The sequence below is a fragment of the Ursus maritimus genome, unplaced genomic scaffold, assembly GCF_017311325.1.
Source record: "Ursus maritimus isolate PB19 unplaced genomic scaffold, ASM1731132v1 scaffold_16, whole genome shotgun sequence".
In the NCBI taxonomy this organism is placed as follows: Eukaryota; Metazoa; Chordata; class Mammalia; order Carnivora; family Ursidae; genus Ursus; species Ursus maritimus.
Genome location: NW_024424008.1, coordinates 9,377,950 through 9,395,010, shown reverse-complemented (window position 1 = coordinate 9,395,010; position 17,061 = coordinate 9,377,950).

Here is a 17,061-nt window from a genome sequence, read left to right as displayed (position 1 = left end):
TTTGGCTTAATCACAGTTTCTGCTTCCTCAGGACTTTAGTTTGAACACAGCCATAAGTTACCAGGGCTCATCTCCTCCACTACCTCCAGCTCTTACCGCATGGTTACAGATGCTCTTGACAATGCCTCATTCTGTAATTCCTAAATGGTTGAACCTGGGTTGCTCAGCTTATCTCAGGGTTTTGTCTTTTAAATCTCAGGTTATCAGGGCACCCGGGTGGTTCAGTTGGTTAAGCGTCCAACTCTTGATTTGGGCTCAGGTCATGATCTCCGGGTCATGAGATCCAGCCCCACATCCGGCTCCACACTGGGTGTGGAGCCTGCTTAAGATTCTCCCTCTGCCCCTCCCCGCCAAAAACAAACAAATAAATAAATAAATCTATCTCAGAGTATCGATGTCTTTTTCAGGATACTGAGCAGCCATGGACAGGTTCCTCTTGGACAGGTGCTCCTCTACTCATTCCTCAGTCACTCATCGAATTCCTTCTAGGAGCTCACTATATATATGAGATACAGTAGGATACGAGACGCTCAGATGCAGAGTCAGACTGGGGATCCACAACACCTGGACGGACCTTCAGAGGGGAGTAGGTCACCCAGGGACAGAGCTGAAGTCCGAGCCCTAGGGAGCATCAGCAGATAAGGGTCACCCAAAGAAGAAAAGGCCTAAAAAGGGAACTGAGAGAGAGAGAGAGGCATTGGGAGGGTTTAATGTGGAAACAAAAGAAATGAGTTTGAAGGAGGGAGTTTCCAACAGTGTCAAATGCTTCCCTGAAATGGTGTTAGGTAGGGGTTGAGAGGAAGTCATGGGATTCAGCAGTCAGGAGGCCTCTGATGACATGGGTCCCAGAAGCAAGAGGCACAAAAGCCAGATGGCAGTGAGTTCGGAGTGAGGAAAAATAAGAAGAGGAACTAAAATGGAGGGTAAAGACAGCTCTGGCCAATGAACTATGTGGAAATGCAGAAATGGTTGGGAGCGGGGGTGGTCATGAACTTCACAACCTATCTACCCAAGCAATAGGGGTGGGAGGTGGTGGTGGGCATTTGTCTTAGAAAAAGTATGACAGGCATTCTGGGGTCTTTTCCATCTGGACTGTGCTCAGAAGGGATCCCTTAGAAACTTCAGGCCAGAATCTGCAGAAGGAGGGCACACACTAGATCCTCAGTTCCCACGGAATGGAAATCTTAAATCTCTTTCATCGCTGGATTCCCAGCAGCCAGAGTGGCCATTGCTGGCACAGGGTGGGCCCTTAGCAAATACGCATTGACTGGTAACGGAATGGCTGAATGAATCAATGGATGGATAAAACTGAATTAGATATTGTTCTGTTCTATAATCCCTTTTGTTGAGCTACAGAATATTGTTTGTGGAAGGTGTTGTCTTACCTCTCCTTCCACCACTCAAACTATTGCATAGTCTGTTATCACGGTGAGCATTGCTGATAAACTAACTGGGGAAATCCAGCTTCCTTCAAAGGCCCAGTGATCAGAAATGAGGCGAGGTGGGGGTGGGGTGCTTTTATGGACAAAAGTTAGGACCAAGCACAGGTCCTAAACAGGCTTGAGAGTTGCAGAGAATACTGCTGCTGGAGACCCCAAAGGGAGGCTTCATACATTCCTATATATATAAACTTCATACACAGTGTTGTATCTAGTAAATTTCATCTAGTAAATATTCCATGGATTGACTAATTTGAATTATCTTACCTTCCAATATTTTCTCCTAAGACTCTGGAGTAAAAACAAAATTAAGGGGTAAACTTCGCCCAAACAAATTCTCCTCGTTTCCCCTTTCTGTCCAGGAGGAGATGGCTCCATCACACCTTTGATTTCTCTGTACCTGTCCAATTTCAGGACATTCTTATCATCGGTCTGTTTTTCTTGTTTTTCTGCTTATTAAGGAAATTCATGTTCATCTTCATCTTCTCCAGCCTCATCTCTATTCCAATCTGTACCATGGTCCATCTTTAACATCAGTTCCAGGATAATCTTTCTTTCTTTTTCTTTCTCTCTCTTTCTTTCTTTCTTTCTTTCTTTCTTTCTTTCTTTCTTTCTTTCTTTTTCTTTCTTTCATTTTGTTAGAAAGGGGGGACAGAGGGAGAGGGGGAGAGAGAATCCCAAGCAGACTCCACCCCCAGCTCAGAGCCCAACACAGGGCTTGCTCTCACAACCCTGAGATCATGACCTGAGCAGAAATTAAGAGTTGGATGCTTACCTGACTGAATCGCCCAGGTGCCCCCAGGATGATATTTCTAAAACACAGATCTGATGATGTTACCCCCACTTAAAACAACAACCCAATTTTAGAATGCTTGATCACCCCCAAAATATTCCCGTGTGCCTTCATTCCCCACTGACACAATCAATCTCTGTTCCCATCCCCGACTCCAGGTAACCACTCATCTGTTCTCCATCTTTGTAATTTTGTCTTTTCATATAGATGGAGCCTACAATCTGTAGTTATTTGTGTATGGCCTCTGTTATGGGCTGAATTGTGTCCCCCCCAAACCCAACCATATATTGAAGTCCTCACCTCCAGTGCCTCAGAATGTGATTGTATTTGGAGACATGGTTTTTAAAGAGGTAATAAAGTTAAAATGAGGTCATTTAGGGTGGACCTTAATCCAGTAAGGCTGGTATCTGTGTGAGAAGAGTAAATTCAGATAGCATGCACAACTAGAGGAGAAACTGAGTGAACACACTGGCTCAGCAGAACAGCCTCATGGAGGGAGCCATTGTTCAGATAGGTATACTAGAGATGAAAAAGTTAAAGTCCCAGATGTTTAGTGACTTTCTCCAAGCTCCAGAAAATAATTGAACATGGGACTCGCACTGGGACTTCTTAACCCCCATCTAGTCTAGGATTCCTGATAGACTCCTGGGGGAGAAGGCTGGGTGTGGGGAAGGGCATTCAGTGTCCACATGGTGACAGAGTGCCTCGTGCCTGGTCTCATGATGAAGCTCAAATTGGCTGCAGTTAATGAATGACCAAATTGAAGTTTTATAAAAATTAATCTGGTAGCATAAAGTGTCACTCATTGATGGACATTGGTAGTCCCACCCCTTCATTCTCTGGATCCCATGTCTCCCCATGTCTGTTTCTTTTCCATCCTGTTTTCTCAAATCACTTTTTTTCTCATTTTCTTACCTTAGCCCTTGCCCCATTCCTAGAGCTCTGCAACAGCCTCCAATTTCCTTTGGTATCTCCTGCTCCAATCCTTTCTCCTTTCCCCACATCCTTCTCTAGCCACAATTTGGGCTCTGTGCCAGTACATCCCTGATGCTTCCCAGAGGACAGATTCTGTTCATCGATTTTACCCAGGAGCTGGCTAGGCGGCTTCTGGGTATTGGGAAGAAAGACCTCCATGTGCCTCAGACACCCATCCATAAAACAAGGGGCCCAGGACAAGGCCTTCCAGATCTGACCCTTTCAGAGGGTGATGCTCAAACCCTAATAAAGGGCTAGGAGGTACGTACCGTCAATAAGCGGCGCATGGCAGAGTCACCGTTCCTTCTCTCATCTGCCATTAGGAGGCGCTGGTGCTCCTTCTCACAGGAAGAGTATAGTGACTATAGGATCTCAACCACTAATTGGAAAAACACTATGTGGGTCAATCTTTAAATTGAATTAATTGCCTGAGTTTAAAGAACGGGATTTCACATTAAAAATCAGATTTCAGGTCTTATTTATTAATCCAAGCATCTAGCTGCCATCTTCTGCCAAGGATATGTTGCCGTTGGTCAAAGTACTTGCTCTGTTATTTTTCTTAAACCCTTTTCTTGTAAGTGAAATATTTCTTGGCCATGTATTCAACAGAAGGAAGAAAGAGCTAGATTGAGAGGGCCAGAAGTTTCAGAAAAGGGGGGAAAAGGGGCGCCTGGGTGGCTCAGTCATTAAGCGTCTGCCTTCGGCTCAGGTCATGATTCCAGTGTCCTGGAATTGAGCCCCGCATTGGACTCCCGGCTCAGCGGGAAGCCTGCTTTTCCCTCTCCCACTCCCCCTGCTTGTATTCCCTCTCTCGCTGTGTCTCTCTCTGTCAAATAAATAAAATCTTGAAAGAAAGAAAGAAAGAAAGAGAGAGAGAGAAAGAGAGAGAGAGAGAGAGAAAGAAAGAAAGAAAGAAAGAGGAAAAGAACCGAGTTTTTGTGAAAATGAAGTAAACGCAGTGTTGTCTACGTTGAAAGAATACGACCTGAAATGCCATCATTAAAATCAAGCAAAATAAGAACTAAGAAGAATATGGGAAAGATGTGAGATGAAAAAGCAACAAAATGGGAGAAAGGACTAAAACAACTGAATTTATTCTTTTTAATGCAGATAAATGTTTCTGCTATAAATTGTAATTAAGAGGGAATAAACTATGAGTGAGTAAAATAGAATAAGTAAAACAGTAGCCCTTTACAGAGGCTGTAGGCGTTTGAGATTCTGTCTAATTCAACCTCTTCCCCCAGAATCCTCCCCCTCTTCTACAGATAGGCTAGCTGAGGCCCAGGGACATTAGGTAAACTGTCCAAGGTCACAAAGGTAGGAAGTGGCAAAGCTGGGAATAGAAATCATGTCTTTGGACTTCATATCCTCTGCTTCTTCCATATATCCCACGGCCACAGAGTTTAACAAACATTTGTTGAGTTGATGAAAGGAAGCATAGTATAAAGGGAGGAACTTAAATTGTGACGGGGAGTCCTAGATTCCAGTCCTATATGTGCCACGGACTGGCTGTGTGGCCTAGGGCAAGTCACTTTCTCTCTTTGGATCTCAATATCCACATTAAAGTATAGAGAAAGCTGAACTTGAAACTTAGAAAGTTAATTGGGAAGTGTGTCACAGTAGCCAACAATAACCCTTTTGTCCTGGAGCTAAGAACTTGGCCCCAAGGGAAAGGAGTAAAAGCCTCATGGTTGTAAAGAATAGAAGTGAACCCTGGCTGATTTGAATAAGAAATAAATTCGTTAGGATGATCTTCTATAGCTCATAGAATCGCCAGAAAGCCTGAAGAATTAGGCTCAAAAAATGGGCTAAAAATGAAAGCATATATCCACACACACACTTGTACACACGTTTATAGTAGTATTATTTATTATGGCCGAAAAGTAGAAAAGGCCCAAATGTCTATCAACTGATGATTGAATAAACAAGATCTGGAATACAGTAGAATATCATTCAGTCATGAAAAGGAATGAATTACTAATACAAGATACAGCATAGACGAATGTTGAAAAAAATGTGCTAAATGAAATAAGCCAGTCACAAATGACTATATACTATGTGATTCATTCATATGAAAGGAACAGGGAAATCGATAGATAGAAAGTGGCTTAGCGGTTGCTCGGGGCTGGGGAGGGGGGTGGGGAGGGAGAAGCAGGAGGGGTGGGAGTGATACTTAAAGAGCAGGTTTCTTTTTGAGATGATAAAAATATCCTAAAATTGCCTACGGTGATGGTTACATATATCTATGAATAATCTAGAAAATGAATTGTATACTTTACAAGGGTGAATCGTATGGTATGTGAATTATCTCAATAAAGGTGTTAGAACAATTGGCAGAAACAAAGGTAGTCAGCAGGTACACCTCATCCCTAATCTATCATGCTACAGAACCAATTCAATAGACACCACTGCCACCTCTACCCCTGCCCTGAACACTGGACCCAGAGGCCACCATTCACTTCACTGGCATTGCTGCCCTAAAATCTAGATGTTACTACCACTGCCCCCGCCGCTACCAAATTCTCCACCATCCCTGCTTCTTTGCAATACAAGTGCCTTATTCTACGTTCCAGGAGAATGTACCTGATTGATAGGGTCTAAATCATATATGCATACCCTAGCTGTAAGGGAGGGCTGGAAAGCACATTTCTGGCCTTTTTTACTTCTATAATAGGAGACAAGATCTGCCTCTCTCCAAGACTCCTATGGTGTAGAAATATCCAAAGATAAGAAAGGGGTTTAGAGTTGGGCAAGTGAGAAAACCAACCAACCAAACAACAAACAAAAATTAAAAATCAAGCCTCTGGGGCGCCTGGGTAGCGCAGTCGTTAAGCATTGCAGATGGAGAGAAGAGCATGTATGGGCAATGAAAAGGTGCCCTGCAGATCTCCAACTATAGGAGTGTAATAGACCAAGGGCCCCAGACACTGGTCTGTAAAGTCCACCACCCCATTTGTGCTGACACCACACCTCCTTTGAGTGGCTACCAGCCAAGGACTGTGTGCAGCAGGGAGACTAAAAAGACATATTCCTGAGGCACACGGACTCCTCTGACAGCCAACTCTGGCTTCATGACAGCCCAACTTTCTTTATAGACTGCACAGTGGTCTAGGACACTTTCCACCCAACCTTCCCTCCCCTTCTGCTTACTTAGGATCAGACTTGCATGGAGGATTTATGGTTCAACGAGCCTCTCCCTTCTCATTTTTTTCCCCCCACGTGTTGTCATATGAGTAAAATCCTTGCATGTTTAATCCACTCTCAGCTCATCTTCTTGGAAGACCTGGATTAACACACCTGTGTAAAAGCATACATTCTTTAAGAACTCTGGACTTCACTCTGGATGAATTCACAACAGCTGGGATACCTTCAGTAAGGTCTATTGAGACAAAATAAATTTGAAGTTTGGAGGTGGTTGGCCTAGAAGTGTGGAGAAAGTGGAGAAGGGACAGGATAACAAGTGGTTTTAGTTGTTTTGGAGAGGTCCCTATCTTATGAGATAGACAGAGCCAGCTTCCCATTATAGAAACTGAAAATACCAGACTCGCTTTCCCAGCAAGCCCCTGCAACTAAGGCATGGCACATGACCTAAGCCCTGCCAGTCAGATGGACCTGCCTTAGGCTGACCCGGAACTGGAAGCTAGTGAGGCAAAGAAGCAGGGGTGTGCGGAATCAGTGGGAGCCACGGCTGGCAGCAGAGGCAGCAGCTATAGTGGTAGAGTCCAGGGTCTGGCATCGGTCATCTTGATGGTGCAGGCAGTGGAACCCACTCCCTAGAGTAGTGGCTGTCATGTGCTCACTGGGCCAGGTCTACGTAGTGAATCTGGGAGTTGACCCTGAGGTGAAAGCTTCTCTGGCCCTCCAGGAGATCCTGTGAGCTACCTAATATCCCTTCAACAGTTCCTTTTCCGGTTTTTTGGTTTTGTTTTAAAGATTTCTTTGTTATTTTAGAGCACGTGTGTGCAAAGTGAGGGGAGGGGCAGAGGAAGAGGGAGAGAGAGAATTTCAAGCAGACTCCCCATGAGCGGGGAGCCCAACACGCGGCTCAATCCCAGGACCCTGAGATCATGACCAGAGCCGAAATCAAGAGTCAAACGCTGAACCAACTGATCCACCCAGGTGCCCTCCCTTTTCTGTTTAAATAAGCCAGAATGTGGTTCCTATTTATAGCAAAGAATCCTTCCTGATAAAGGAGAAATAGGAGCTATCAGCAGCCTCCATGGATGAGGATGGAGAAGGATAGTAGGACAGTGTGATATGACATGAAAATCCTTAAGCTCTGCAGCCGAAGGACTTAATGTGTATCCTAGCCCTTCCCCTACATATCGGTTAGCTCAGACTGCTGTAACAAAATACTGTAGACTAGCTGGTTTAAACAAACATTGATTTCTCACAGTTTTAGAAGCTGAGAGGTCCAGTGAGAGCCTCTTTCTGGTTTGCAGATTGCCACCTTCTTACAGGACACAAAGAGAGAGAGAGAGAGAGAGCTCCAGTCTTTTCTTATAAGGGTACTAATCCTTTATGAGAAGCTCCACCCTTATGACCTCATCTAAACTTATTTACCTCCCAAAAGGCTCCACCTCCAAATGCCATCACAATGGGGATTAGGACTTCAACATATGAATTTGGAGGGACATATTCAGTCCATAGCAACCTATCAGCCAAGTGACCTTGAGTAAGTCATTTATCTTTCTGAGCTTCAGTTATCTTACCTGTAAAATGGGGATATTGAATTTTACCTCCCTCGTAGGGATGTTGTAACGATTATCTGAGAAAATAGGTATGAAAATGCTTTGTAAATATAGAATGAGCTTTATGAATGTTTATAATTTATCTTAACAGTGCTTAACACAAGGAGTGGCAAACAGAAGGTGCTCTTTAAATGTCTGAAGTAAGGGGGTGCCTGGGTGGCTAAGTCAGTTAAGCATCTGACTATTGATTTCAGCTCAGGTCATGATCTCAAGGCCCTGGGATTGAGCCCCTGCCTTGAGCCCCGCCTAGGGCTCCCAGCCCTGTGGGGAGTCTCCTTGAGGATTCTCTTCTTCTCCCTGCGCCCCACCCCCACATGCTTTCCAGTGTGCTCTCTCTCTCTAAAATAAATAAATAAAACTTTAAAAAGAATGTTTGAGGTAAGAGAAAAGGATAAAAATTATTGTAGGAGAAATTACAGTGTGCCAGCCACTTTGATAAATGCCTCATCAACAGTATCTTCCCAACAGCCCAAGGTGACCAGCCTTCCTGATTTGCCTGGGTGCGACTCTACAGGTTTATTACTGAAAGACCCACACGGGAACCCCCTGAGACGTAGGTTTGCGTATCATGCCCATTTTGCACATTAGGAAACCCTGAGACGTAGGTTTGCGTATCATGCCCATTTTGCACATTAGGAAACTGAGGCTTAGCAAGACTCTGCAACTAGGCCCCAAATCACATTTAGTAAATGGCAAAGTCAAAATTTGAACCCAGATCTGTCCAGGAGGAAACATGGGAGGAGAAGGGTCTTCAAAGCAGACCAAAACCATGCTCTTTAGCAGCGTGAGTCCATCTCAAGCCCAGTTTGGGCTTAGGGGCCGGTGTTGGGAGATTGCCCAGAGAAGGCCCAAAGCTGGCCCAGCCCCAGGTCACCTGTTCCTCCAGGGCAGTCCCTGGAAGGTCTCTGTTTTGTTTTTTACTTCATAAGAACTCTCCTGTTTCTATAGGGTAATTAAGCCCTCATGCCTTATCCTGTTTATATTTTGCCTTTGTGTTTTGTTTTGCTTGTGAATGGAAGAACAATCAACCTTGCTGGTCCAAGCCACTTGACCCCTTAAAACAGGTGTTTTTGCGTCTTGAGCAATAACATTACTATAAATACTGACATGGAGGTGGGGATTTCTGTGCCCAGCCAGGGTCAGAAGCAAAGTATTTCTCAGATGCTGATGGGTAAATTTTGCTTGGGGTGCAGAGGAAGGGTGGCCAGGAGGGAAAGGAAGCCTGGTTAATCTCCGGATTGTACTTCCTTTCTGCTCAGATATGTCTGTAGTTGCCCCATTTTACTTCCCATCAGCTCATCCTAGGCTGTGCCTTTGGATCTAGAGTCGGGAGGCTGGCACAAGGCCCCCAGCTCTGCCACCAGTGAAGTGTGTGACCTAGACCATCTCTTCCCTCTCTGAGCTTCGGTCTTCTCATCTGTCAAATGAGGGAATCAGATTAGCAGATTAGGTGTTTCTCTAGGGGTCCTTGTGATGTTGACACTCTAGGACACTGTAATGATACACATAATTGCACTGCTTCTGAAGGCAGGCTCTGGACTGGTGGAGTGTGTGTGTGTGCGTGTGTGTGATGTGAACATGTGTGCATATGTGTGCATTAGAGTTGGAGTGAGTGAAGATGTGTGACTACGTGAATGTGCATGCGAGTTGTTCTCAAAAAACATATACTAGGGCTTGCTTGAAATTCTAGCTCTGATCAAAGCCCTTCATCCCACCCCCACCTAACTCTCCTGAATTGCTTTTCCAGACTTAGCTCTCCCACATCATGGAAGTAAAAGCATGTCTTCTGGTAGACAGCACCATGGACCAGAGTGAGCACTAACTGTGGAGTCAGACTTGGGTTTGAATCCTGACTCCACCTTGTACCTGGTACGTAGCCTTCAGCAAATTATTTACCTAAGCTTAAATTTCATCAGTGGTAACAAGGAGCGAAGAGTCCCTAGCTCAGCACAGTTAGAGGCTGGAATGACACAAGTATGTCAAGTACCTGGCTTAGAACCTAACACGTGGGACACTCTCAATCAGGACCTGTTGTGCAATTATCGGGGCCCAGTGCAAAATGAAAATGTGGACTTCTTATCAAGAATTTATCAAGAATTTATCAAGAATTTATCAAGAAATTGGGGCACCTGGGTGGCACAGCGGTTAAGCGTCTGCCTTCGGCTCAGGGCGTGATCCTGGCGTTGTGGGATCGAGCCCCACATCAGGCTCTTCCACTATGAGCCTGCTTCTTCCCCTCCCACTCCCCCTGCTTGTGTTCCCTCTCTCGCTGGCTGTCTCTATCTCTGTCGAATAAATAAAATCTTTAAAAAAAAAAGAATTTATCAAGAAATTATCAAGAATTTGAAGATGGCAACAGCAGAGCATTAAACCAAGCATGAGACCCTTTGAAGCACAAGCCCTGGGCACCTACAAAGGCCGTAATGTTAACTTTCTCCCAGGCGGGTTAGCTAAGCTTTTGGGAGAAGAGTGATGGATAGAAGGTGATGTCATAGGTAAGTATCCCAAATAACTCGGCAAGCAAAAATTGAGGCTTGGCAATCCCTTCCGTCCCCACCCCCTCCCTGAAACTACCCTGGCCATGGGAAGGCATAGACGAAGGTCAGAGCAGCTGACTCACTTGCTTCCTTAACCACAGAGAATATTTTTCCCACTCTGTGAATTCAGCCTCCCTCCCTCCCAGACACAGAGACTTAGCTTAGGATCAGACATCATGCATCCTTTCCCAGAGAGTCAATCTTCATTTCTTATACCTCTTTTACGTCATGTAAGTCCTTCTGGATCCTCTGGAAAGGAACTGAGGGCCTGGGGCCCAATGACAAGGAAGGAGTTTCTGAGGGAGGTCACCGTCTGCTGGGCAGAAGGGATCCTCCAGACCAGGGTATTGCTGAACACTTGGAAGCTGGGAAGTCAGCCAGCGTTTCATCTTTTGTTTTTTCCTCCTGGGGCTTCCTGTCCCAGAGGTGGATGGAAAGGGGCCATGGGGGACTTCCTGATTGCTACAAATAAACCTTTCCGTTGTCGTTGGTCAGGCAGCACTTCCAGTCCAGACAGACCAGATTAATGGGCAGTAGCAGAAAGGGACAGCAATGCTGCCTTCAGAGGAAGCTCAGCCCTAGTTCTGTCAAAGGTCCCAGCAAGGGGAGGCTAGGCTCTGCTGGGGTGGAAAAGATGGTCATGTGGGAAGCCAGGACTGACTGCCCATCTGGAGTGGGGGGGTAACTGGAAAGTGGGTGGGGAGACACATCAGAGAATTTGAGGGCTGGAAAGGCCCTCAGAGGCCATCTAGTTTGTTCTCTGCTGTCTCCCAGTGCCCAGAACAGTTCCAGGCACATAGCAGAGGCTCAATGATCATTGATTGAATAAATGTGTGAATCTAGTCCAGCATCTTCATTTCACTGACCCAGGGAAACAAAGGCCCAGAATGGAAAAGAAAGTTCCCCAACGACAGAGTAAGTCAGACTAGAGCTCAGAGTTCCTGAATCCCAACCCAATGGTCTTCCTCCTGAATAGCCATCAGTGCATGGGGCGAGGGGTATATTCTCTCCTTCCTTAAGCCAAGGGAGATAGGAGACTTCCAGAAAACCACACAGAGAGTTTGACATGTGACTCTGGAGTTTGGGGACCAGAAGACATAATTTGACACATGCTTGAGGAACTTAGTGATGAGAGACCAAATGAAACTTGTAGGACAGGAGTGCCTGGGTGACTCAGTTGGTTAAGCGTCTCTATTCAGCTCAGGTCAGGATCCCAGGGTCCTGGGATCGAGCTCTGCATTGGGCTCCCTACTTGATGGGGAGTCTGCTTCTCCCTCTCCCTCTGCTCCTCCCTACCCCATTCATTCTCTTTCAAATAAATATCTTGAAAAAAAAGAAAGAAAGAAAGAAAGAAACTTATAGGACAAGGAGAGAGATGGTTGTGCTGAGAGCAAACTGTGCTCCCACTGGCCATGGGGCAAAGACAGGTGTGTCCTAGGGACTGATGTGGACTTAGAAGAAGGGAGTTGACTGGGATCTTCTTAAGAGCAACCTTCCCTCAAAGAATCACATGGAGGGCACTGTGATCCCAACAAAGAGGATGGACTGCTAGAAACTCAGGAGCTAACCTAGAGGAAAGGTCTTGCCTTGTCAAGGGAAGTCCAGGTAGAGGCTCTAGGGGAGGATTTCCAAAAGATCTTCTAAAGCCTTCCAAAGAGAAAGAATTGGTTTAGGACATCTGATCCACCGTCATACTGCAGTTGATGCCCTGTGTTCCTCATCGTCTCCCTTTCTTGGAGCCAGAGATGGATATACCTTGAAACTAACAAAGCTTGTGTTTCAGGGCCCCTCCATTGCACTGGCTCCTTTAGGCCCCTTTATAATTTTGGATTCTTTTTCCTAAAGAGTGTATTCCTTTTCTTTTGATGTGTAACAAATCACTGCCAATGTAGCAACTTAAAGCAACACAGATTTATTATCTCAGTTTCCCTATGCTGGAAGTCTGCACATGGCATGATTCAATTCTCTGTTCAGGATCTCACCAGGCTAAATTCAAGGTGTTGGTCAGGTCTGGGGCTCAGGGTCCTCTTTCAAGCTCTGATCATTGGCAGAATTCAGTTGCTTATGATTGTAAGACTGAGGTCCCCATTTTCCTGCTGACAATCAACTGGAGACCACTCTGAGCTCCTAGAAGCCACTCCCAACACTTTGCCATGTGGCCCCTTGTTATGTACTGAATGTTTGTGTCTCCCTCCCCTCCCTGCAAATTCATATGTTGAAGTCCTAACCTCCAATGTGAGTAATATTTGGAAATGGGGCCTCTGGAAGATAAAATTAAGCTTAAGTAAGGTTATAAGGGTGGGACCCTAATCCAATAGGATTAGTGTCCTTACAAGAAGAGACAACAGAACACACTCTCTCTTTCTCTCCATGCACGCACGTGCCCTGAGGGATGGCCATGTGAACACACAGAGAGGAAGTGGCCATCTGCACGCTATGAAGAGAGTTCTTACCAGAAGCTAACCATGCTGGAACCTTGATCTCAGACTTCCAGCCTCCAGATCAGTGAGGAAATACATTTCTGTTGCTTAAGCCCCCCAGTTTGTGGTACTTTGTCATGGCAGCCTGAGCTGCCTAATATACCCCTTATGCAGTTTACAACACAAATGCTTGTTTTCTTCCAAACCAAACAGAGTGCATCTTTCTAATTCTGTCTTCTTTTTGATATTTGAAAGCACTTGGAGAACTCTCATTACCTGAGGACCAAAACAAACAAACAAACAAAAAACCTGATGGGCTCTGTCCGAGGTTTCATTTAGTAGTAAGGAATGACCTATTCGGTAAGCTGAACTTTAGAAAAACTTGGTGAGAAAAAATAAGGTCTTCTGTCTGCAGAACTAAGCACTATGAACTCACTTTGTTCAACAAACTAGTTACACTGACATTACGACAGGGGAGACATAAATATAATGAAACAAATACACAGCACAACAACAACAACACAAACACATAATAGTTCAGGAAAGGGCCACAGCAGAGAAAATCCTGGGTTGGAAGTTAGGACATTGGGTTGTAGTCCTGACTCTTTATTGACCACTGTAGTTGCAGAGTGGGATGCATACAAAGTGAACAACCCACAGAGAAAAATGGGCAAATGATATGAACAGGCAAGTCACAGAAGAGGTGATGCAAGTGGACAGGAAATCTGGAAAGATGCCCAAACCCACTAGCTGTTAGGGAAATGTAAACTTTTTTTTTTAAAGATTTTATTTATTTATTAGACAGAGAGAGAGAGACAGCCAACAAAAGAGGGAACACAAGCAGGGGGAGTGGGAGGGGAAGAAGCAGGCTCCCAGTGGAGCAGGGAGCCCGATGCGGGGCTCGATCCCAGAACACCGGGATCACGCCCTGAGCTGAAGGCAGACGCTTAACAACGACTGAGCCACCCAGGCGCCCCTGGGAAATGTAAACTTTTAAAAGGATGCACTTTTACAAAACATGGCTGACAAAAATTCTTTCAATTTTTGAGAACATCCAGCTGTTGTTAGAGAGTAAGGAAATAAGACACCATTATGCATTGCTGGTGAAGGTGTAACAGTTTACCATAATCTCTTTGGAAAGTATTCTGGAAGAATCTATTAAAATTGAAAATATATGTATTCTTTGGTCTAGTATCTCTCTTTTAACACTCTATATTACTGGAGTAAATGTATTAGTACCTAAATATATATATGTGGATGTTTGTAGGAACATTGTTTACAGTGACAAGAACAAACAAAAAACTGGATATAACCTGAATGTCCAACAGTAGAGAAATAATGGAGTACATTTTTGTGCATTTACATCATATTAAGGAATATGATTCAGCTATTTAAAATATGGGTTAAGGGGCGCCTGGGTGGCACAGCGGTTGGGCGTCTGCCTTCAGCTCAGGGCGTGATCCTGGCGTTGTGGGATCGAGCCCCACATCAGGCTCTTCCGCTATGAGCCTGCTTCTTCCTCTCCCACTCCCCCTGCTTGTGTTCCCTCTCTTGCTGGCTGTCTCTATCTCTGTCAAATGAATAAATAAAATCTTAAAAAAAAATAAAATAAAATAAAAATAAAATATGGGTTAAATTTAAGGGCACCTGGTGGCTCGGTTGAGCATCCGACTCCTGGTTTCAGCTCAGGTCATGATCTCACGGGTCATGGGATTAAGCGCTGTGTGGGCTCCACGCTCAGCAGGGAGTCTGCTTGAAGATTCTCTCTGCCCCTCCCCCTGCCTGTGCACCACTCTCTCTAAAATAAATAAATAAATCTTTAAAAAATAAATAAATAAAATATGAGTTAAATTTATACATACCAACCAGGAGGAATTAATATGAAATATTAAGTGAAGAAGAAATTTGCACAGTAGTGTGTATTACATGTAACTATTTTTGTGAAGAAAAAACCCCCTTTTTTAGGTTTATATATTTGTATTAGCAAAAAGAAAGGTGTAGGAAGTTATACAGCACAGTGTTAATATTGATAATTAGGGGCGGGGTGGAAGATGGTAGGGAATAGTGAAGGTATTAGAGGGAAGTAGGGGGAGATTATTAACGTGTGCTTTATATGTTAATTCTCCCGTTGTTTGACATATTATAAAGAGTATATATTACACTTCTTAGTTTTAAAAAATTATGTTCAGGGGCACCTGGCTGGCTCAGTCAGTGGAGTGTGCAACTCTTAATCTTGGGGTTGTGGGTTTGAGCCCTGTGTTGGGTGTACAAAAAAAGTTTGTCTAGAGGCTCCTGGGTGGCTCACTCGTTAAGCATCCGACTCTTGATTTCAGCTCAGGTCATGATGTCAGGGTTGTGAGATCGAGCCCTGCACTGGGCTCCATGCTGGGCTTGGAGCCTGCTTAACATTCTCTCCCTCCCTCTACCTTTGCCCCTCTCCCAATTAAAACAAAACAAAACAACAGCAACAAAAAAGCAGGCATCAGAAAATGCCTATGAGAAACCCTAGACGTCAGAGTCAATAGACAAAGACTTCAAAGTAGCCATTACGTTTTATGCGTTCAACGTTCAGTATTCAAAGTTTAAAGAACTCAAAGAAAAGAGCTGAAAGAATTTTCTGCTAGCAGACCCACTTTAAAAGAAAAGCTGAAGGAAGTTCTTCGGACTGAAAGTGACCCACCCCAGATGGTAATTCAAATCCAAATGAAAAGACAAAGAACACTGGGGAAGGTACTTTTGTTACCTTTTATGATGATAAAAGACAATATAAGTGCATAATTCTCCTTTATGCTATTAACTGATTTAAAAAGCAATTGTATAGAGCAATATATATATTTCTTAGATATAACATGAAACAACAGAAGAAAAAATAAATGGGGCATCATCAAAATCTAAAACTTGGGTGCTTCAAAACACATCATCAAGGAAGTGAAACTAGGGGCACCCAGCTGGCCATTTGGTAAAGCAGCACGTGACTCTTGATCTCAAGGTTGTTAGTTTCAGCCCCACGTTGGGCATAGAGATTACTTTTTAAAAATAAACAGTGAAAAGAAAGCATACCAAATGGATGCATCAGATAATTCCTTCCATGCTTTTGATTCTCTAATTTAAGTACTATTCTTACTTACTTTTGCTTCTGTTTGTTTTTATATATTTACAAATGGGTCCTGACTCCCCTGGAGGGCACAAGTATGTCTTAGTCATTTTAGCATAGCTCAGGGGTTACTTAGACAAATAATTTTTGGTAGTGAAGCTAGTCTGAGCACACCACTGTGGGGAAAGGCGATTTGAATAGGGGAATGGTCACACATGGACCTGGGAGAGTTTGCCAGGCCCTATTGTAATCTCCTGTGGGAGCCAGACGGGAGGTACCCTGGAGCCAGCTATGGCTCCGTTACTGCTAATGGATTATTTTCCAAAAGAAAAAAACAATCTCACAGGCTAAGGAATCTTTCTTTCCTGATAGTAATCTGTCCACTTAAGTTCCTGGTAAAATGCTCCACAAAGTCCAGACAGAAACAAGGGCACTGGCCCTGGGCTCCTGGGAGTATCTGACCACAGGTGTGTCCGGGCTTCTTAGTGCTGTCATCTCTGCAAGACCCCCCGACAAGCACGGCACCCCTTAGGCAGGTTTGTGAAATGAAGGAATGAAGCTTCCAGGGAAAATGAAATAATTCAAGGCCAGAAATAGAATCTGTCAAAGAAGCTTTTTCTAATAGGAATATATCAGCCTATATGAGAAAACATCAGGAGAAAATATAGTCATCTTCAGGTTTTTATAGCCTGGGGCTTGTGGTGCTGGCAAAGTGTTTAACCAATCTATTAAAAAGAAAAGAAAAGAAAAGAAAGGAGAAGAGAAGAGAAGAGAAGAAAAGAGAAGAAAAGGAAAGAAAAGAAAAGGAAAGAAAGAGGGGCGCCTGGGTGGCACAGCGGTTAAGCCTCTGCCTTCGGCTCAGGGCGTGATCCCGGCGATCTGGGATCGAGCCCCACATCAGGCTCTTCTGCTATGAGCCTGCTTCTTCCTCTCCCGCTCCCCCTGCTTGTGTTCCCTCTCTCGCTGGCTGTCTCTATCTCTGTCAAATAAATAAAATCTTTAAAAGAAAGAAAGAAAGAAAGAAAGAAAGAAAGAAAGAAAGAAAGAAAGAA